The 23,266-nt window shown below is 42.1% G+C and overlaps 1 non-coding gene across 1 annotated transcript; it reads left to right on the forward strand.

Annotated features, from left to right (window-relative positions):
• Positions 1-14,535: 14,535 nt before the first annotated feature.
• Trnat-agu (transfer RNA threonine (anticodon AGU)) lies at positions 14,536-14,607 on the forward strand. The gene has a single exon. It is a non-coding gene; the product is annotated as a tRNA-Thr (tRNA).
• The last annotated feature ends 8,659 nt before the right edge of the window (positions 14,608-23,266 follow it).

A 23,266-nucleotide genomic window follows, 5' to 3' on the forward strand; every position in this document is an offset into this window, starting at 1 on the left:
GTTGTTGCGAAACGGGAGAAACGTTAAAATGGGTGACTTAACGGAAAGCCGGCCGCGGTGGCCGTGCAATTCTAGGTGCTGCAGTCCGGAACCGCGGGACTGCTACGGTCGCAGGTTCGGATCCTGCCTCGGGCATGGATGTGTGTGATGTCATTAGGTTAGTTAGGTTTAAGTAGTTCAAAGTTCTACGGCACTGATGACCTAAGATGTTTAGTCCCATAGTGCTCAGAGCCATTTGAACCAACCATTTGAACTTAACGGAAAATATAGAACAAAATATGGCCTAAGCCAACGCAAATTTAGTGGAGAGCAGTTATGAATTGTTAACACTTGCTATGTCTAAAGAGCGACCGGAAAGTGAAATGGTTGATGTAGTAGGCAATGATGAGCAGGGAAAGATGGTAGGAACTTTAGAAACGGCAGAAACAGGGGCTTTATCTCCCACTGGAAACGTTGTTAGAGAAGGTGCAAACACAGTACCGGAGTCTATACAGAGTAGAGGTGAAGAAATGGGCATCAGGGAAATGTTGATAGCTATAATGAATGGTAATAAAGCGCTGAGTAAGAAAATAGAGGAAATTAAGAAAAGTACTAATAGGTAAGATGAGTATATCAGAAAAGCTGCCAATAAATTCACCGAAATAGAGGGAAGAATATCAACAATAGTAAAAGAGCAGAAAACGGTAGCAAATGATTTGTCAAAGAGGATAACCACAAGTGAGACTGCAATAGTGCATCACAGTAGAGATATCAGTGAACTTAAACAAAGTATCACAGCTTTCGATAAGTATGTTACTAAGGAGATTAAAAATCAAAAAAGGGGAAATATTCAGAGTAAACGAGAGGGTGGGGGAAGTTAAGTCAGAATTATCGGATCTGGTAGAGAATAATACTAAAGAGATATCTGACAGGGTAGCTAGTATTCAGCAACAAGTCAGTAATTTTACAAACAGGGGCACTGAAATCTTTGCTGAAAAGGTAGACAATAAATTAGATTCTAAATTTAAAAATCTAATGGAAACAGGTAACAATAGTGGAAAAATTAATAATGAGGACCATTATCTCAGGGTGTGGACTTTCCATAATTTCGCTGCGAGAGGGAAGTTACATCCCAAAGCATCTATAAAGCAATTTAAAGGGGTTTTGCCAGAAAATTGGGATGACACAAGAAAAATAGGCTGTGTCACTAGCAGAATGGAAGAGGGCGCTCTGTCTTGGGGAATGACAGCAGGATAAGCATGTCAAACTTATGACGAATTTATTAAGAAATTTTTGGACAAATATTGGTCTAATAGTACACAAGGTAATGTACGTAATAGTATCTTTCAAGGGAGAAATTTTCTTGGGGGTGGGTACGATAGTTACAAAGATTATTTCGAGAGTTTCTGTGAAAAAAAAATTTGTATTTAGATAATCCACTGAGTGAGGAGGATCATATTGCAGTAGTGTTGGTGAAACTGCCGATATCTATGCAAGAAAAGCTGATAGGCATACCTAAAAAGAAAACTGAGGACATATTACAAGCACTTGATCAATTAGATGCTTTATCAGGGGAGGAAACATACAGTAACGGCTGGAGAGGTGTAAATTGGAGATCAAGAAAAAATGAGAACTGGAGAGAGCGTATTAGGAATCACAATAACATGAGGGATAACGAGAGGCGTGATAACGGGCATAACAGACGTGGTAGAGGAGGCTGAAGACCAAGGAGGTTCGAACAGCCATGGTAATAGATGTTACGAAGAACAGGGAGAGAGATATGAGGGTGGCAGGACCGAAAGAGGTCCCGAAAGAGAAATTACCGAGCAGTAAAACTAGAGGGGAGTTCGTGTGGGTTCCGAGCACAAACTCAAATGAACAGTGGACCAATACAGATCAAAAGGATAATAAAAGAGGATTATTGCGATATTAAAGAAACTCTTTTAGAGGAAGAAATGGCTCTGAGCACTATGCGACTTAACTTCTGAGGTCATCAGTCGCCTAGAACTTAGAACTAATTAAACCGAACTAACCTAAGGACATCACACACATCCATGCCCGAGGCAGGATTCGAACCTGCGACCGTAGCGGTCACGCGGTTCCAGACTGAAGCGCCTTTAACCGCACGGCCACACCGGCCGGCCTTTTAGAGGAAGATGAAATGGTGAGTAAGGAAGAGTATCAACCGATAATAGATGTGGATATTAATGGTGTCGAAGCAGTAGCAGTCATTGATACAGGTAGTGAGTTGCGTGCCATAGCAGAGAGGCCTTATGACCAAATAAGAGACCTATGCTATCGTTACAAGGAGTTAGAGTCATGGGTGCAGTAGGAGGAAAAAGTAAGGTAATAAAAAACCAAGTGTTATTGGAAGTGAGATTTCAAGGAATCGTATTGGAAGTTCTATAGTGGTACCTGACCTTTGCGTAGGGCTTATATTAGGGATGGATTTATTCGTAGACCATGCAGCAGTTGTAGATTTAGAAAGGGGTAGTGTGATCCTGACGGTAAATGGTACTAGAAACGAGTTCATGTTTGGCAGGGACATTCAAGCTAAAGAGAAGGCGCAGGGAAAATTCTACCTGAAAATAATGCGTGAGTGTTTCCAATGGGAAGCAGATTCGAAGGGGAGTGACTGTAGGAAAGAGAGACGAGAACCAGTTGAGGCAGAATGGTCAGTAGATAATATCAAAGCTAAATTAAATAATATCGATGATATGGACTAAGGTGCAAAAACAGAACTAGGAGAGTTGCTGGTAAAGTATCAGAAGGTAGTTTAAAATAGACCTGGGTTAATGAAAGGAGAACCTTATGAATTTAAAGTCAAACCGCACCAACCATTCAAACTGAGACCCCATTGCAAATTATCGAAAGATAGACGAGTCAATATTTCAATCCGTTAGTATATCTAACAAAGAAAGATCGTTCAGTGAAAGTAACCTTCGATGCCAGGATATTGAATAAGATAATAGAGCCTCAGAATGATAGGCCAGAATCTCTTGAAGAATTATTGCAAAAGTTCGAAGGGGCCAGTAAATTATCTAGCCTCGATATGATTGCCGCGTACTGGCAAATAAAATTGCCTGAGAAATGTAAACAGTACACAGCTTTTGGATATAGAGGCAGGTGTTATCATTTCAAAGTTCTCCCATTCGGATTGAATATATCGGCAGCAGCGTGATTGGCAAGAGCACAATTGGATTCTGGAAGACGTGTTGCAAGCGTTTCAAGAGGGCAATGTTAAAGTGAATTTAACTAAGTCCGAATTCGGAAAGAGCGAAATAAAATTTTTAGGGCATATTATATTAGCAGAGGGTATTAAGCCGAATCCTAAGAAATTGGAGTCTATCAAAGAATTCCCACAGCCAAGAAACAAATAACGTCGTTTCTCGGTTTGTGTAATTTTTACCGAAAATTCGTGGATGAACAGGTATTAAATGCAAAGTCACTGCATAATTTAACCGGAAAGAATGTACCTTGGGTGTGGACAGAGCAGTGTCAGAAAGAGTTCGACGGCATAAAAGAAGCTCTACGTAAAGGGGGAATACTCTACCACCCTAAACTGGACACTCAATTTTGTCTGTCAGCAGATAGTTCCGACTTTGGAATTGGTGCCCACCTATTCCAAATGACAGAGACAGAAGAGGGGGTAGAACATCGAACTATCGGATTCGCGAGTAGGTTGTCGACAAAATGCGAGCGTAACTATATCGTTACTGAAAAGGAGGCATTGGCCATAGTATGGGCCTTCAAAAAGTTCAGATACTATTTAATGGGTAGAAAAGTAAAAGTATACACAGACGACAAGGCTTTATCTTTTATGAAAAGCTGCAGATTAACACATGGCAGACTCACTCGTTGGACTATAGCTCTTCAGGAATACCAACATGAGATACATTACAGACCTGGTAAAGACACCGTAGTAGCGGACGCGCTGTCCAGATTGCCATTGGGGATGAACCAGGAGAATCAAGATTTGTCAGATTCTCGAGAAATCCATTTGTTATATATGAAAGGGGTGGAATATGAGGATAAGATTAAAGGGTATCTGAGGAATATATCACAGGAACAAGAGAAGGACGAAAGGTTGCGTAAGGCAAAGGAGAAATGGGAAGAAAATCAAGAACCACAAGTGAAGCACTATTACCTAGTAGAAAACGGAATATTGTATCTCAGGACTAACCTGGTATGGGAAAACTGGAAGTTGTGTTTGCCTGAACATACCATAAATGAATTTCTCTGGTATATTCACATGAGCTACGGACATTTCGGACCTAAAAAGTGTTCTGAAAAATTGGCAGAAACATGTATCTTCAGCAATATGGTGAAGAGGGCTAGAAAGGTATTGGAAAGATGCGAGAAGTGTCAGAAAACGAAGACACGTACAACTAGTAGCAAGGGTCAGATGTATTGTATTATACCGGAAGAAACAGGAGAGATGCCATAGGCGGATGTATTCGGGCCACTACCGACCTCAAGAGGGAGGTTTAAACACGTTTTGGTGATAATGGATGTATTTTCGAAATTTTTGAGGCTGTATCCCTTAAGGAGATGTACAGGGAAAGTAATGGCAAATAAGTTAGAAAAGGATTACGTTCGCACCGTGGTAAACCAAAAAAAAAAATGCTCGGTGATAATGGGTCTCAATTCGTATCCAGAGTATGGAAGAAGATGTTGGAGAAGCTAGAAATCAAAGCCATATAGATAACAAGGTTTCACCCAGCTTCGAACCCGGTAGGGACAGTGATGAAAAAGCTGGGACTGCTTTCTAGCTCCTACTGCCACGACCATCACACTACTTGGGGAATGTGTATGAAAGAGTTTGAGGAGATACTGAACGAACTGCACATTCGATAACTGAGGTATCTCCAGATGAGTTGCCAACGGGCAAAAAGCCTAGAAATATGATTGAGAATGTAGTGAAATTCCCGAAGAGATCAGACGTGACTGAAGAAGAAAAACGGGAATTGGTGTTAAGCAGGATGAAAGCAAATGGGGCTTATCGGAAGGCAAGGCATGATAGGAATATTATACCCAAGGAATATGTAGTGGGAGACGCAGTACTGATTAGAGCTCACAGGAAATCGTCCAATATTGACGCTGAAGTAAATAAATTGTATGAGATTTTTGAAGGTCTTTATGTGGTAAGAAGGGTACCACACCCTAATGTCGTGGAAGTGGCTCACCCTGAGTCGAAAGTAGTCAGAGGAATTTACAATATAGTGGATGTAAAACGATATCTTGGTAGTTACGGGGAAGCCTCTTAAGTTGACGAGCATGAATAGTAACTGCCAGACAGATATCTCTTTAGCGTAAAAGAAAAAGTAATGAAAAACATTCTAATCCGACGTAGCAACTAACTTATTTGTGCATTAAAAAATTGAAGGACATGATAATATGGAAAGAATCTGTAATAAACATATGTGGAATGAGGAAATCATAATATTTACTTTAAGAGTAGGTCAGTAGGTGAATGACCCAGTGTCGATGAATGAGAGGTGGGGTGTTATGTCACGCGAGGCACCGGTTGGTCTTAATGACCTTTTCTCTGACCGGCCCAGCTGACGGGTCGGTGCCCTAGCGTCTGAGAGTGACGTCATGAGGTTGTGTCTACGACTTTGTTTACAAACGAAGCCTTACATACTGACACAGTGATGTTTAGCAGGATGAACTGTAATGAAATGTGGTACATAAATCTTAGTGTTATTATTGCTTTATAGCTTTGTTGTTTGATTCCCCAGGAACTCTTGTAAAATATTATTGTATTCTTCTGTCTAAAGTAGTCTTTTTCTGTTTCGTGTACCATTGTAATGTAACTGATGAATGATGAGACGTAATGTGGACGCCCTTGTAAGCTGACCAAGGAATATGGGAAACCTATCCAAAGCAATATCAATTATACTGGAAGAACTGATAATGGCTACTGCTTCCGGATCCCAGCGGAACCAGCGAACCGAAGAACCCTAACTTTGGGATTACAGTGAATACTGGTTCGAAAGAACGTGTTGTCAGTGGCGTGCGAAAAAAGAAGTAAATAAATTGACTTGAGCCATCAGTGTTCAGTGGTGTAGTGGACGGCCTGGTGCTGTAAAATAGGGCAGATAAATTTGCTGTTACTCTAAGTGTGCTGAAGATACTGTTTATCATCAGTGTATATAGTGGTCTGTTTGAATGAAAGAAAGAACGCTCTTGGTAAATTTTTGAAAAACGGCGACAGAGCCGATACGAAAGTCGAGCGTCTTGTTTAGCGTTGAGGTGACATATTCTTCGACAGGCGTCAGGAATTATTGAAAAAGTCTCTAACTAAAATGTATATCTAATGTTTTGTAAACTGAATTGTATAACAAATTGTCTTGTATCTTAGTTATTCATTTTGTATTGGTGTTATTTGGGAAATGTTTATACTCATTCACTATTTCAATTATTCATTTATATATTGTGCTTTATCTAAAAGTATAGGTGTTCATAACGAGAGCATGGGAATTAATTTTCTGATAATATGGTGACATAGAAGAGCAATAATACAGAACTATTAGTAATTTTGTAACGAAAATTTAAAAACAATGTTTTGTTTACGTCCAATTAAAAGAAAAAAGAAATACTGAGTTAAAGGAAAAGTTAAAGATCTCAATAGAAAGCAAATGACCAAAATGTAAAGGCTACTCCTATAATTTTGCAATACCGCGAATTTGTTATTTCCAACATTGCGATTTTATATCACGAAAAAAAGCACAATTTTGGAAAGAAACAACGGAGGGAATATGTAAGGTGCCCCTTACGTGAGGAAGGCATTTTTACCAGTTTTAATAAATTATTGTCTCTCATTGATGTATTCACGATAGTTAGGAAGTGTTGTAGTCCGTAGCCGGCCATAAATCGGAGAGCATTTCCAACGCTGGCTGGCTAGGTGACGAAGCGACCATATGTCGCGCATAGTGGGGTGGGGCTCGGCGCTGGACCGTAGCAACAAGCGTTAACCTGGGAAATATACATGACGGAAAGTACCGCCATCTTGGCACCAAAGTCACCGATTTTGTTTATTTATGTTTAGTAATTAAAGTCATTTATGACAGCATGAATACTAGGAGGAGTCTCTGGAAGTTTAAACATATTTATCATAATTTTACCTCGTTAAAATTCACACCCGTTTATTAATAAATGTGTATCTTAGTAAGTACGAACTTGATCGGAAATCCACGAACTGTGATGAAACTAGTAAGAGATACGGACTGCGCGCCAAGGTTGGCAGCCGGCGTTAAGAGCTCTTCCTGTCTTGTTCGATGGTAGCCATGCTCTCGGTTACGAGTAGTTTGTGACATGAGTGTTTCATTATTGATGTACTAGGAATAAAAGTGATATTACGGCATTCTGAATGTTAATTTCGAGTAAATAGATACCCCAAAGTTGATCGACAGCAATTTCAGATAATTAGCTTGCACCGACAGAGGCATCCAATGCCCCAATGAAGAATCTGCACGGGACGACATTTACGAGAGCTGCACCGCGCACAGGTAGGAGGAAATCCGACGACACGACCCACCTATGCGGATCAAGGAAGGTCCGACTTACACTCGCAAAGTCCGGGTGGAAATGCTGACCAGTTATACTGTACGTCACATATACCACCCTCTACAGACTCGCGACTAAGCTGAGTAATAACAGTATCAGTTTAGAAGCGAGGGGATCTTGCAAGTTCAAGAGCTAATTCAGGCTCTGCGCAATGGTACCGGTGCCAGGGCATCAATTACGTTGCACGGCACAGCTCCATACCAGACAAGTGTGTCGGCAAGTTTGCTGGCAAGTACAGTAGTCGTTATTGCCCTCTCCCTCGTGGTTTGATGCAGACATACGCGCTTCGTGACGAGGAAGGACATATAGCTTGCTACGGCGGCTTCACCGAATAGAACTGAGTCACAACTCACCGACGTGGGCAAACTACTGAGCTGCAATAAAAGAAGAAGGCCAAAGTACGCCTGGCGTATCCTAAACCGCAACTGCCGCACCGACGGCGCCAGCCAATGCAGAAGCATCTGCCCAGCAAAGCTCAAGCACTACACAGGACGGAAACGCCACCAAAACCACCCAGAAGACTACGACGTAGATGTCAGCAGATTCTGCCAGCATCCACGCAAAACAATGCAGCAATTTCCCTTCGACAACCAGCAGATGCAGCCGAACGTTGCGTCTGACTTAACAGGGGGTGAAATAACGACGAAGATCATAAGCAACGCCCACCTGAAGTTCATCCATCCACGAGCACCGCTATAAAGCAGCCGAGGAAACTGGAACCAGCGCCAGTGTCATAACAGCTGCCCCAAACAACGATTTCAGCAGCTTAACTGCTCAAGTCACAGCTCTTGTGAACAGTATATCAAAGCTAATAGAAGTAATTCCGCAGGAAATTAACGTCGCACTGATGTCAGCTATGCAGGCAGCTACCGTATCTAAACCTCAACGGCCGCATTATAGAAACCTTTAACGGACTGACAATAGCCGCGTGGAGTGCCAAAGGCGTCGCCACTCAAGCTGTTGAACATCGCCATTTTCTCCGAAGTGAAGTTATTGACATATGCGTAGTGTGCGAAACACAGCTAAAGCCCAGAGCACATGTTCGTGCGCCATACTATTCCTGTTTCCTCACAGATAGACCAACAGCAGGTGGCTGTAAAGCAGTATACTCGTAAGCGCGTAACAATATCGGCCACCGCTCAATTCAGCGTTCGCCACTGCGAATGCTGGAGGCCACTGGCATCGTCAATCATACAATGGGTTGTATCACGCTTATCGCAACATACCAATCGCCGTCCCGTCTTATCGATCCCAGTGATTTCGAGGCCTTGCTAAACCTACGTGATACAATTTTCATCTCTTGTGACCTAAACACCGACCATGTCGCATGGTATTCAAGCAGACTTCACCTACTGCCGTCGCAAAAAGATGCAAGTTCGCAGTGATGGGGCCATACGACCGTACCATATTTCCAAACAATAGAGGGCAACTAGATGTCTTCGATGCTGCTATTATTAAAGATTTACCACAGTAAATTTGAACTCAACGCGCAACAGTCTGTTTTCAAACCTTCTCCGAGTCATTTCTGACATTGATACTGACGCTCCACTACTGCACCAAAAGGAAATATCACCTAAAGGCATGAACTGGGTCCACTGACATGCCATAATCACCGTAAAGTTTGCCAAAGTTTCTCCACGTACGCAAACCGGAATCGATGCTGCGCCGTTTCAGTTCAATGAGTAAGTATTCTCCCCACTGCTGCACAAGCAACACCACCTACAACAAGTACTTCAAGGGACAACTCGGATGTTCTTGCATCTGTAACTTAAGATAACAGAAATACCAAGAGTGGCAATTTACAACGAATACAGCCACTAAAGCGTTGCTCAGTCACCTGCGCCGGAACATCAAGGTGGTGATGAAGACACAATGAAACCGAGAATGAGCAAGTTCGGTTGCTGCACTTCAGCTCGATGATGGTTCTGCCTGGATGGCAACCAAACACTTCCGTCGACGCAATCTGCGAACAGCTCCCGTGTAATGGTAACCGGATCATTAGTGAACCAAATGAGAAAACAAACGCTCTAGATGATGTCTTTGCCGCAGATTTCACATCTAGAGAAGATCAAGTGGATGCAGCACTTACCACATTGGTGGCTGGGTGCCTAACACGCTACTTTGTGAAGAGATATGAAGAGGGTGAGACAGAAGAAACATTAGCTGAAGAGGTGACGTAGGTACTCCAAACCCTCAGCACTAGGACATGTTGTGATCCCGACGACGTGAATAATGCGATACCGAAGATGATGCCATCAGCTGCTGTCCCACATCTGGTCGGCATATTCAACGAGATTTTCCGGACTTGTCGTTACCCCTTTGCTTCGAAACATGCAGATATAGTGGTCATACCGACATAGTCTTGAAAGGAGGATATAAGATGAACATCAACAAAAGCAAAACGAGAATAATGGTATGTAGTCGAATTAAATCGGGTGATGCTGCGGGAATTAGATTAGGAAATGATACGCTTTAAGTAGTAAATGAGTATTTCTATTTGGGGAGCAAAATAACTGATGATGGTCGAAGTAGAGAGGATATAATATGTAGACTGGCAATAGCAAGGAAAACATTTCTGAAGAATAGAAATTAGTTAACGTCGAGTATAGTTTTAAGTATGAGGAAGTCGTTTCTGAAAGTATTGGTATGGAGTGTAGCCATGTATGGAAGTGAAACATGGACGATAAACAGTCTAGACAAGAAGAGAATAAAACCTTTCGAAATGTGGTGCTAGAGAAGAATGCTGAAGATTAAATTGGTACTTCACGTAACTAATGAGGAGGTATTGAACAGGATTGGGAAGAAGAGGAGTTTGTGGCACAACTTGACTAGAAGAAGGGATCGGTTGGTAGGGCATATTCTGAGGCATCAAGGGATCACCAATTTAGTATTGGAGAGCACCGTGGAGGGTAAAAATCGCAGAGGGAGACCAAGAGACGAATACACTAAACAGATTCAGAAGGATGTAGGTTGCAGTAGGTACTGGGAGATGAAGAACCTTGCACAGGATAGAGCAGCATGGAGAGCTGCATCAAACCAGTCTCTGGACCGAAGACCACAACAACAACAACAACAACAACCGAAGACTGAAAAAGATCTGCGACTTGCGCAGAATTACGTATGTGTAAGTTTATTGTCAGCTCTTTCCAGGGTCTTCGAGAGGAAGTGACTCAAGAGACTACACCGTCACGTCATTTTCGACGAAATACTACCAGAGGAGTAGTTCAGGTTTTGTAAGCGTCAGGGAACCGAGCATCAGCTCCTCTAATTAGTGTAGGAGGACTTTCACGCTCTATCGCGCCACGATTACTTCAGGGCGGCGGTCCTCGGCGTTTTCGGAGCGACCAGAAGCGTGTGGCATACTCGTCTTCTATTCAATTTACTTGAGCATGGCGTGCAGCTGTCACATTCCGCCGGCAGCTGTGGCCGAGCGGTTCTAGGCGCTTCGGTCTGGAACCGCGCTGCTAATACGGTCGCAGTTTCTAATCCTGCCTCGGGCATGGATGTGTGTGATGTCCTAAGGTTAGTTAGGTTTAAGTGGTTCTAAGTCTAGGGGACTGATGACCTCATATGTTAAGTCCCATAATGCTTAGAGCCATTTGAACCATTTTTTCTCACATTCCTGCCTTACCCATTCCTCTCTTGAAGATAGGAACTTCCATGTGTAATATGAAGCTGGTCTGTCAATAGTTCATCGCATCTATGCTGCCGTTCCTCAGGGTTCGGTACTTGGACTGATACTGTACACATTCTAGACCTCTAACATATCTAAAACCGACCGCATGCAGCTCACGCTGTACGCTGATAATAGAACGATCTTCAGTTTTAACATGAATGCCAACACTCTCCAACATCGACTGAAGCTCGCCTCTAAGAACATGAGAAGCATCAATTCCTCACCAAACTGTCACCTCTCACTTTTATTACGCAAAATTCCATTAATCACAATTAAAGTCATGTTTCTACCGATCATTTTATACTGGATGCTAATTATGGTAATGATATTAGCGGCTGCAGAGATCAATCCGTCTTTTTCTGTCTGTTAACCTTCTCTATTCTTACTGGGAATTTTTGCATGAGGAATAGTACACATCACTTGTGAGCCATGGTCTTGAGACCAGCGGGAAGCCGCATCGGGTGCTGTGGACCGAAAGCCCTGCAGTAATACTCGCTAATGGACAGAGACTGAGTTCTGAAGCTCTGCCGACATGACGAGAAGTTGTGCCTATGGTCAGACGGAGTGCAGGTACACAGCCCGGGTGCTGTTTCGGCGCTTTCTCCAAATATTTCTCCGCGTGTGCTGTAGCTTAATAGTCATGGGCGGGGGAAGTGCCTACAGTGCAGAACTTACCCTGGGATCTGAAGACCCTCACTGCACGGTGCAGGGCGATGCTCCGGAGTGATCGGTTATGTAGGTCGGCGGTCGTCAGGCCAGTGCTATCGTGAAAACGGTGCGGCAGTGGCACGGCCCGCTGGCTTTTCGAAGAAACTGGGCGGGTGTCTGGTGTACAGGTGTCACAAAATGGACCTTAGCAATGAGCACTAAAAGGAATACAGAGACTGTGTGGGAACTGTAGCCGAGCGGTTCTAGGCGCTTCAAACTGGAACCGCACGACCCCTACGGTCGCAGGTTCGAATCCTGCCTCGGGCATGGATGTGTGTGCTGTCCTTAGGTTAGTTAGGTTTAAGTAGTTCTAAGTTCTAGGGGACTGATGACCTCCGATGTTAAGTCCCATAGTGCTCAGAGCCATTTGAACCATTTTTTGGAACTGTATGTTTGTTTATTCAGTTAAAACGATCGCACGTTGTGCTTGTTGACTGCAGGCCGTACGCTGGTCGTATGAGCGTGGCAGAGGTAAATTGGCTTATTGTACAAAACTAGTGTTTTGAAATGTAATGTCCGTACTTCGAAAAAAGTCGCTGTATCGACAGTCTGTCGCCAGGCCATGGAGTTTGTTGACGCAGTACTGCAGAAAGTAACGGGGAGAACGATGACTGGCTAGTACTTAAAAAGAGTAGCATGAGTGAGGGATCAGGCGCCATTTTCCGAGAAAAGCAAGCACATTTGCTGCTGGCGTTGGTTGGCTCTAGAACTTCTCTCACATGTGGGACATTGTTGCTAAATTGTTAAGACTTTACCAGCTTAGAAATATAAGAGATTGGCTAACTTTTAAATAAACTTTTTGGAGGAGAGAGGGCAACTTTTGCTACGAGAAATAATGCCTGCGAATCATTTCACATGAAAACTCATAAACCTTTTTAAATAAAACATATTTTATTAACATTCTACATCTTTATTCTTTATGTCAACACATTTTATTTCTTGGCATAATCATCATGGCGACGAACACACTTCTCTCAACGAGAGATCAGTTTGTTGAAGCCGTCACTATGGAATGTTTGGCTTTGTTGACGGAGGCACAACCTCACCTCTGTTTGTACCACTTCACCACTATCAAAGTGAAGTCCTCGAAGGTGTTCTTGAAGTTTTGGAAACAGAAAATCGAAATCGGATGGGTCCAAGTCGGGACTCTATAGAGGATGATCGATAACAATGAACCCAAGGCATCGGACGGTTGCTGATGTCGCAGCTTTCCTCTCTGGTCTGACATTGCTAAAGGAGAGGACAACTCTTCGAACTCTAAACTCGAGTACATCACGCTGTTTCTCACGAGCCGGCATAGTTACGTTAAACACCGCCATGTTACAAGCCCTCTAATGGCAGAGGGCTGCAAGGCGTAGTATGTTAATAACGTTTGTTTTAGTTAAAAAGCTTTAACAGTTTTCACACACAAAAAACAAACGATTGATAGAGACACATTCAGAGAATGAAATCTTCAGATGAGGCTCACGTCTATCATCTGACGTGCGGCTATTAGTGGTAAGACGTATGCAGTCCACTTTGCAACGGACAGTAAATATGAAAAGAGATTGCTGCCAAGACGAAGGGGAGATAACAGTGGTTGGTAATATGTAGCAGCGTTTCTATAAGGTAATGGGATATTGTTTCTGAATTGCACTTGGTAATTGGTGGCTCGGTAATGATTGTCACTTTGAGGTTTTGCATTTGATATTCTTTACCCGACGGCAGATTGAAATCCCTATGTCCTCATTGGAATCGTGTGTTGGTTTTTTCGAAAAATTGCGAATTAGTAAACTGATCCTTTTCTTTACACAGACCTTGCGGGCTTTGACATTCTACAGTCACATGTAAGTTGATCTGTTTAAAGATTATATGTTGTAATTTTCTTTCACCTCTGACTGTTCGAAAACAATGCTGTGCTATTATCAGATCATGTCTTTGTTCTTGTTTGCACTTAGGCTTATAATAAATTTGGATCAATTCGGAGCACTGTTTAATTTCAGTAACTAGATGACTACTGCATCCGTTCATTACTATCGATCTTTAGGAGGACCACACCCTGGACTCGGTTGTTAGGGCCATTAATTCTGCAACGTTTCCATTTCGCGAAAGCTTTCCATTTCACATTTGAGTTTGTGAGGAGCGATTCGAATCTCGATAGAGTTCAGTCGATGCAGATGATGGTGGCAGCCACTAATAGGTATATGAGCTGGGTGGGCACCTTTCACAAGCATATGGCCGTTTTACAGCCAGGTCCTGGTTTGGAAAAGCGAACTGCAGAGTACATTGTACTCAACCCAGTGACAGAAGAAAGATGGAGTGAGGAACAGTTTGAATATATCCATAGCCCCTGCCCGCTCTAAGGAAGCGATGTTATTCATCATTGTTTAATGCAAATGAAATGACACAATTTCAGAAACTTTACTGGTCTCATACAAATATGATTTCATGTGTACCGACTGAAACGGTGAGTGTAAAGTTGTACCAACACCAGGAATCGAACCCGGATCTCCTGCTTACTAGGTAGATGCGTTAGCCACTAAGCCACCTTCCACACAAATGCACGGATTACCCTGCACGCCTCCTTCCTCGATCCAAATTATCACTGTTGTGTGAACTGCTGTGCCATGGTGACATAGTGGCTAACGCACCTGCCTAGTAAGCAGGAGACCTGGGTTCGATTCCCAGCCTTGGTACAAGTTTTCACTATACGCTTCAGTCTGTGTACATAAATTCATATTTGTTTAATGCGTTTTTTGTCTCCCAGTAAAAGAGAGCTGTGTAAACCAGACACCAGCCCCAGTGTGTCGACCAAACACCAGCCCCAGTGAAGTTGAGCATATTTCCTCCAAGGGGCGGGAGATGAGATCATTGGACGTTCTTAAAAAATACTGAAGATTGGGAGGTTAGGGGCTGACCTTCTGGAAATTTCGTGTTCGGGGAGGACCGCGCATTAATGCACTAAAAAATAAATTGTTGAAGTAGGAGGGCAACACAGAATGCTGTAGAAACGGTATCGGCAGGAATACATTTTACACAGACGTTTTGGTAGGAAAACAGACAGCACCTCAACAGTTGCATCGCTGGCCGGGGTTTTAGCGAAAGATTTTCATCGGAGGATTACGTTTTGTGGAGAGGACGCTGCTCTGAGCAAAGGACAGGAGAGGAAGAGATTTGGACAGGGCTGTGGATGGAATTCGAAACAGTGCACATGTTAAGGCAGGAGACTTCAGACTTCCAGGACAAAATGCAGCAGCGAGCGGAACTAATGCACTGAGAGGCTGCCTGTATGTTTTCTGGTGAGTAGCAGCGTCTGCCACTTGCAGCGGACGTGCCGTGTATTTCTACACAACAATCAGGGTGAGACACAGGAAATTTATTCGCAGTTGAGAATACGGACAACCGTCAGCTGTGTGATGGAATGATGACAACGAAAATTTGTGCCGGACCGGGAATCGAACCAGGATACCCCTCTTTACGCGAGCCGTCGCCTTAATCGCACGACTCACGACCAGACCCAACCTTCCATATGTCGTCGTACGTGCGTCACAACTTGCACTCTTAGACGAAGGAACATTGCATCGTATATCTTAACAACACAGACACTGCTATAGCGCTTATATACGATGATACTAGGCAGTGACTTTCAATTAAAATAACGTCCCTCTACACGGGAATTTCATAATTGTACGAGTGCAGATTTTGACGCATGAACGACGGCTTATGGAAGTTTGGGTGTGGCTGTGAGTCATGCACGGATAGCCAAAGAGGTTAAGGCGACCACTCGCGTAAAGTGGGAAATCCAGATTAGAGTCCTGGTCGGATACAAATTTTCGTTGTCGTAATTCCTTTATGCACGTGATGGTTGTCCGCATTCGCAACTGCGAATACATTTCATGTTTTTCATGTAGGCTGTAGTCGCCTCGGTGCGTGTTCCTTCGCACAGGCATGCCTGTCCGAAGGAACATTGCATCGTATTCCTTACCAACACAGGTATTGTAATATCGCAATTATGGCGAGAGTATCAGGTAGCATCCACTGGCTAGGAAGGAATGAAGTTACGAGTTTTTCGACTGTTAGTTTAATTCGTGAGGACTCATCCATGACCAGATCGGGTAGAAGGGACTGTGGTACGTTGGAACACTTTTCAGACTTTAGGATCTAGTCAGCCGTGTAATGGAAGTTTGATATATTTTGTTATCCTATATTGAAATGACAGCAGCTCCTTTATATGTGGTCCAGTCTTTTTGTGAAATTACAAAAATTACTTTGGAAAAGAATGGTTTTTCCAAGTGTGAAAAAATGTTCCAAGGAATAATATGCTCAAGTAGCTAAGTACAAAAATTCTATTTAAATTTAAAAGTGTTGCAATCGAGAAAATCTTATCGGTACTATATTTAATGGTCTATGTGTTACACTACGACTCTACTCCACACCAATAATCAGTAACTAAAATCAGATTAAGAAGTATTATCAAAATCTAGCACAAGTTAAAACATTTTAAATTAGAAACTATTTCCAATGACTTGCAATGACATGGGAAATTGTTACGATATAAAAAAAAGCTCATTTCATTGCCAAATATCACGAGTTCCATCGTACAGGACTGTTTTCCGTTTCAAGTTACAAGATGATGCACGACCGACGAAGTATGGGTTAACCGTCCACACCTTATGTAATTAGTTTTAAAAATGTACATAATTTTGCTCGCCAGAAAACTCTGAAACTGAGGAATTAACAATATCCTTCAAACAATACTTAGATATGTAGAACTCGTAACGTTTACAACCGCTGCACAGAGCACAACCTCTTACCTCACAACTACCAACACAGTGGAAAATACCGGAAACTTCTTATGGTGGTTCCTAGCGCTCATTCCTTCATTTGATTCAAAATCGGTCGTTAGATCGAAATACCGACAACGAAACATTATTTCTTCCTGGGAACCGGTACACTATCCTCCATGTACAACACAATCCCTTGCAAAGAAGGGACTTGGAAGTCTGTTGACGACTGCTACGGTCGCAGGTTCGAATCCTGCCTCGGGCATGGATGTGTGTGATGTCCTTAGGTTAGTTAGGTTTAAGTAGTTCTAAGTTCTAGGGGACTGATGACCACAGCTGTTAAGTCCCATAGTGCTCAGAGCCATTTTTTGAAGTCTGTTGAGGTGCATCCACGTTGTTATCAGTTTACCACAAAGATACCTGTGTGTGCACTGTCCTCCTTATAGGCGAAAATAATGTAGTTAATATCTCCTGGTGAATTACTGTCGTATTCGCAGGGGAGGGGGAATCTAACAAATGATTTCTGTGCAGGTAAGTTGAGAAACTACAGTCATCAAATATCCTAATAACAGCGGATATTCCCTTTCCATGGCAATTTAAGGAGGCGAACAACGTCTGTGGAAGTACTCAAGGCTGGATATGAGCGCACCGCTTTGTCTTGAAGAAAACTACTAGGTTCCATTCTTCTTGCCTCTCAGAGACAGTCCTTTACCTATTAACCCGGTCAAATTCTGTATAGAGGATTACAATATTCAATAATAATCCTGTGCGTGTAGCCTTCTTAGCGAATCCATCAGCTCATTAATTAGTTTCGACATCAGTGTGTGCTTTTGTCCAAATGGTTTGGTCCCGCTTAACATATTGTTAGCAGATGGCACGGATTCGCAATGTGTGAAATAAGCGTGTGCGTTTAACTCCTCATACCACTGCTGTAGAAATCTGTCTCCCTTTATGGGCACTTCATTCTTGTATGACTATGGCTGAGTTGTTGTAATGACCGAGCGAGATGACTCAGTACTTATAATGAAACTGGAGAGTGCCCTGCACTCATTTTATTTTTAGTAAGCAACACGATACATCAATTTAGTACACAACACTACACATTCATGTGCCCAGCCATTTGCATATATTACTTGCATATAAGCGTAAAGATAAAATGGTTTTGAGAATTGTCTGCCTTTGTATGATGTACCTTTAAAGAGTTTTGTATACGTTGCCATTTATTTATACCTTTAGTTCCCTCGGAATCTTTTTTATTGTAATACATATTTAACTAACATTATTGATTACTGAAACAAAAATAACTGATATAATTTAAATTCTTTTATTTCTACCAAAATGTTGGCACTAAGACTACTGGTATCAGAGATATTGTTCTTAACAATAGACACCAGAAATGGGAAGTTGTCTCTGTGAAAAAATCTAAATCTTAACAGAAGTATTTATTTAACCTGGTCTGATTGGGGCCATCAGGAACGAACCTGGGCTTCACACATACAGTACCTTCTTTACACCATAGTTACCTCAGAAATAATGATACTTTTACTACAAGAAATAGTATTAAAATGATTTGAGTGTCTACAGAGACAATGTAAGTGATGCCGACTAAGAACTAATTAAGTTTTACCGGCAGCACTTCTACTACTACAGCTGCTGCCAGTAATTATGATAATAATAATAAAACACAATAAATTACACTAATGATGTTTTAAATTTAAATCGAAATTGTATAAAGAATTATATTTCTGAAGTACTCTCAGTGACTCGGGGATAAAGTAAGTGAAGTCGTACGGCATCAGTGGCTGTGGTTATGATTTATGCTCTTTGGTGTAAAGCCTTTTGCCGGCCGCGGTGGTCTCGCGGTTCTAGGCGCTCAGTCCGGAAGCGCGCGACTGCTACGGTCGCAAGTTCGAATCCTGCCTCGGGCATGAATGTGTGTGATGCCCTTAGGTTAGTTAGGTTTAAGTAGTTCTAAGTTCTAGGGGACTGATGACCTAAGATGTTCAGTCCCATAGTGCTCAGAGCCATTTGAACCATTTTGTAAAGCCTTTTAGGCGGCAGTGAGTAGTAGTGCAGACTTGGTTTTGTATGGATGTATGAGTAAGTACTACATGTAAATTGCACTGGTATGTTATATTAAAAGCACTGAAATGAATATAATATAAAACATGTTGAATATTCATTTATCATAAAGTGTATTTCAGTATCTTTTTTTAAAATTTCCCTGTTATTTTTTCTCAAGGTGTGAAAAAAATGCGAAATAACAGTAATAGTGTCATTACAACGAGGTTATAATAAGAGAGCAGTTAGACAGTGGACTCGTACTATGGAGGACGGCGGTTCGAAACACCGTCCGGTCAGCCAAATTTAGGTTTTCCGGAATTTGCCTATATCGCTTAAGGTGAATGCCAGGATGGTTCCATTGAAATCGAACGGCCGGTTTCCTACCCAGCCTTCCCAAAACACAGCATGTGCAGTGTCTCTAGTGACCACAGTGGAAAAATTTTGGAAATTTGTGGTAAAATCCTGTGGGACCAAACCGCTGCGGTCATCGGTCCCTAAGCTTACACACTACTTAATCTAACTTCAACCAACTTATGGTAAGTACAACACACACACCCATGCCCGAGGGAGGACTGTAAGGTATCTTCAGAGATGTTCCAATTTCTATATTACACTGTGCACATCACATTGAATACAATTTGATAATCTGAAATGTCGTTTTAAAAAATGCTTCCTAAGTTCCTTTTTTTAGAGAACGAGTGGCTCCATAGTTTTTATAGGGATTTTTGTCTCATATTTCCAGTTAAAGCATCCCGGCGCAGAAAGCGAGTTGTAATTATTCTGCTACGAAGTTCCTCGGGACCCATATAATCTATCACTGCCGGGACACAACCACCATTACTCTCACTGCTTTGCAAGGCTAACACCGTTTACCTTTGCCGCGTCGTTGTTAATCGGCTCGAAACTCATTAGCTTCTGTTCACAAAGCTGCTACACTGTAGCTCTCCCCGAGTTATTAGAAAGCAGCTAGTCCGTTCCGCTGCCCAAAGGAAGGGAAGACGGTAATTTGATCCCTTTCAAACGTCCATATTACATTAAATTATTTAATTGAACGCGAATGAAATTAGAGGAGAGACTATGTATTTCTCAATAGGTTGCCATTAGCTCATAAAGTCAGATACTCTGCAAACGAATGTGAAGTGAACGGTAGAGGGTTCTGCCCATCATACTTCATATTGGGGTTTCTTCACCTCCCATTCGCTTCTGGAGCGCAGGAAGAATGATTGCTTAAATGCTTCTGTATGAGCTGTGGTTAGTCTAACCATGTCTTGCCGGAGTGATATATCAGGTATCGTAGTTTATTCCTAGCTACCTCACTTAATATACGTAGGCTTTCACGGACGGCTGGCGTCTGTCTTAAAGCATGTGCCAGTTCAGGACGTTGAACATTTCTTATGATGCTCTCCCAGGTGTCAAATAAACCACTGATCATTCGAAGTGGCCTCCTTTGCATATGTTAAGTACCCCTTTTAGTGATACTTCGTATTGGTTCCACACACTTAAGTAATATTCTAAGAGATTTTCTCTGCCTCGTGATGACTGGGTGTTGTGTGATGTCCTTAGGTTAGTTAGGTTTAAGTAGTTCCAAGTTCTAGGGGACTGATGACCATAGATGTTAAGTCCCATAGTGCTCAGAGCCATTTGAACCATAACATTCTAAGACAGATCGCACGAGAGTTTTGTTATCTGTCTCCCCTGCAGACTGCTTGGGTTTTCCCCGTATCGAACGAAAGTGCCATAGTCTACCACTTGCTCTGTCGAAAACCGTGTGATCAATAGGGCCGGCCGCAGTGGCCGAGCGGTTCTAGGCGCTTCAGTCTGGAACCGCTACGGTAGCAGGTTCGAATCCTGCCTCGGGCATGGATGTTTGTGATGTCCTTAGGTTAGTTAGGTTCTAAGTTCTAGGGGACTGATGACCTCAGATGTTAAGTCCCATAGTGCTCAGAGCCATTTGAGCCATTTGATCAATAGGCTTCATGTCTCTAGAACCTATAGAAAAGGTCCGCCCTTCTGGGCACAGATAGGCTAATATCGTGACCGATCGACGCCGTGCCATCCTCAGACTGGGAGGCCATTTGGATGCTGTATGGAGGGACGTGTGGTCCGCACACGGGCCTCCTGACTGCAGGTATGTGTATGATTTGATTCCAACTGTGACTCACTGACAATTTTGTCATAGAATACTACATTTTAGAATTTTGTGAAGTACACTTCTTTATAATTATGAACATTTAAAGCAATTGCCAATCGTTTCAACACTAAAATTTTATCAAGCTGTAACTGAAAATTTGCAATTTTTTTTCGGACAATACTTCATTTCAGATAATTGTGTCGTCTGTAAAAAGTCTGTGGATAATTTTTCAGATATAAATAATTTTGTTTTCAAGTTGCATTGGAAGAAAGCCCTGAGTTGTTTGATATTGCAACAATCCCGCTGTCTACGGGGTCAGCACCAGTCTTTCACAATCACATCGGCTGTTTTCCACTATCTGTTATACGATATCGGTGAAACAGTCTGGTTGAACTATTCAATCATATAGAAGACTTCACGTTTCTACATGAAAGTAGCTATTTATTACACTCTTCAAAATCAGGTTTAATCTGTCGGCGGTTGAAATATCGGTCAAAGTACTCGATCTCGTGCAGCTATTATTCGGTGACAGATGCTCACGCCTGTACACAGGGTGGTCAGAAACAGCCTGAAAAGCTGGAAAGAGTATTGCAGATGATTTCCTCTCAGAGAGGTCACAGTTCGTAGTGATAGACGGTAAATCATCGAGTAGAACAGAAGTGATATCTAGCGTTCCGCAAAGCCCTCTGCTGTTCCCTATTTACATAAATAATATAGGTGATAATCTGAGCAGCCCCTTTAGACTGTTTCCAGATGACGCAGAAATTTACCGTCTAGTAAAATCATCAGCCGATCAATTCCATTTACAAAATGATCTAGAGAGAATTTCTTTATGGCGAGGAAAGTGGCAATTGGCACTAAACAAAGAAAAGTGCGAGGTCATCCTCATGGGTACTAAAAGAAATCCGATAAATTTTAGGTATACGATAAATTGAACAAATCTAAGGGCTGTCAGTTCGACTAAATACCTAGAAATCACAATTACGAGCAACTTAAATTGCAAAGAAAACATAGGTAATATTGTGGTGTAAGTAGGCAAATTAGGTTTTTATATTGGTAACGCCACGTAGCGCTCTGTATGAAAATCACTGGATGCGCTGTGTGCAGTCTGTGGCTGGTTGGCATTGTTGTAATATTCGCTATTGTAGTGTTGGCTGTTAGCGCGTAGTGTTGCGCTGTTGGAGGTGAGCTGCCAGCAGTGGTGGATGTGGAGAGAGAGATGGCGGAGTTTTGAGAGCAGATGATCTGGACGTGTGTCCATTAGAAAGAGTAAATTTATATTATTGGATATCATGAACCGATACATATATATGATGTCTTTTGAACATTATTAAGGTAAATACATTGTGTGTTCTTTATCAAAATCTTTGCTGAATATGCCTATCAGTAGTTAGGGCCTTCAGTAGTTACAATCTTTTATTTAGCTGGCAGTATTGGCGCTCGGCCGGCCGTGGTGGCCGAGCGGTTCTAGGCGCTACAGTTTGGAACCGCGCGACCGCTACGGTCGCAGGTTCGAATCCTGCCTCGGGCATGGACGTGTGTGATGTCCTTAGGTTAGTTAGGTTTAAGTAGTTCTAAGTTCTAGGGGACTGATGACCTCAGAAGTTAAGTTCCATAGTGCTCAGAGCCATTTGAACCTTTTTTTTTTATTGGCGCTCGCTGTATTGCAGTAGTTTGAGTAACGAAGATTTTTGTGAGGTAAGTGATTCATGAAAGGTATAGGTTATTGTTAGTCAGGGCCATTCTTTTGTAGGGATTTTTCAAAGTCAGATTGCGTTGCGCTAAAAATATTCTGTGTCAGTTTAGTGTTGATCAGAATAAGGAAAGAGAGTAATGTCTGAGTACGTTCAGTTTTGCTCAGCTGTTTGAAAATCAAATAATGTAAGATGTTACCAGCACAGTAATTCAATAATATTTCTAAGGGGACGTAACATATGTCGACTCTTAGCCAAGGATACCTCACTGGAATCTGATTTTTTCTTGTAGCTCGTGTAGTAAGTGTAGCTATTGTTTATTGATAGCACATAATTGTAGAGAGAACCTTCTTTGTAGTTGTAGTTTTTCATTGTTGTACAGTAAAACAGTTGTGGCATGCATGTAGATTTGCATCAAGTATTTTGCAGCTGCGCTTGCAATTAACTAGATATTATTTTCAGTGTTATGTTAATGTGTTTTCTTATTTTACTCTTCCAGTTGTGTTTTTCTGTGTTATCGTGTGATACATTGTGAGAATTATGGCTTGTGAAAAACGTAATACTAATATCCAAAGTAAACTGAGAAATGACAGTGAAGACGATAGCAGTGTATCAGCACCACCGTGTAATGAATTATCTAATGTTTAACATAGTAATTTGGTAATGGAGCGGGCGGCAAATA

This window comes from Schistocerca serialis, chromosome 3, assembly GCF_023864345.2.
Source record: "Schistocerca serialis cubense isolate TAMUIC-IGC-003099 chromosome 3, iqSchSeri2.2, whole genome shotgun sequence".
NCBI classification, from domain to species: domain Eukaryota; kingdom Metazoa; phylum Arthropoda; class Insecta; order Orthoptera; family Acrididae; genus Schistocerca; species Schistocerca serialis.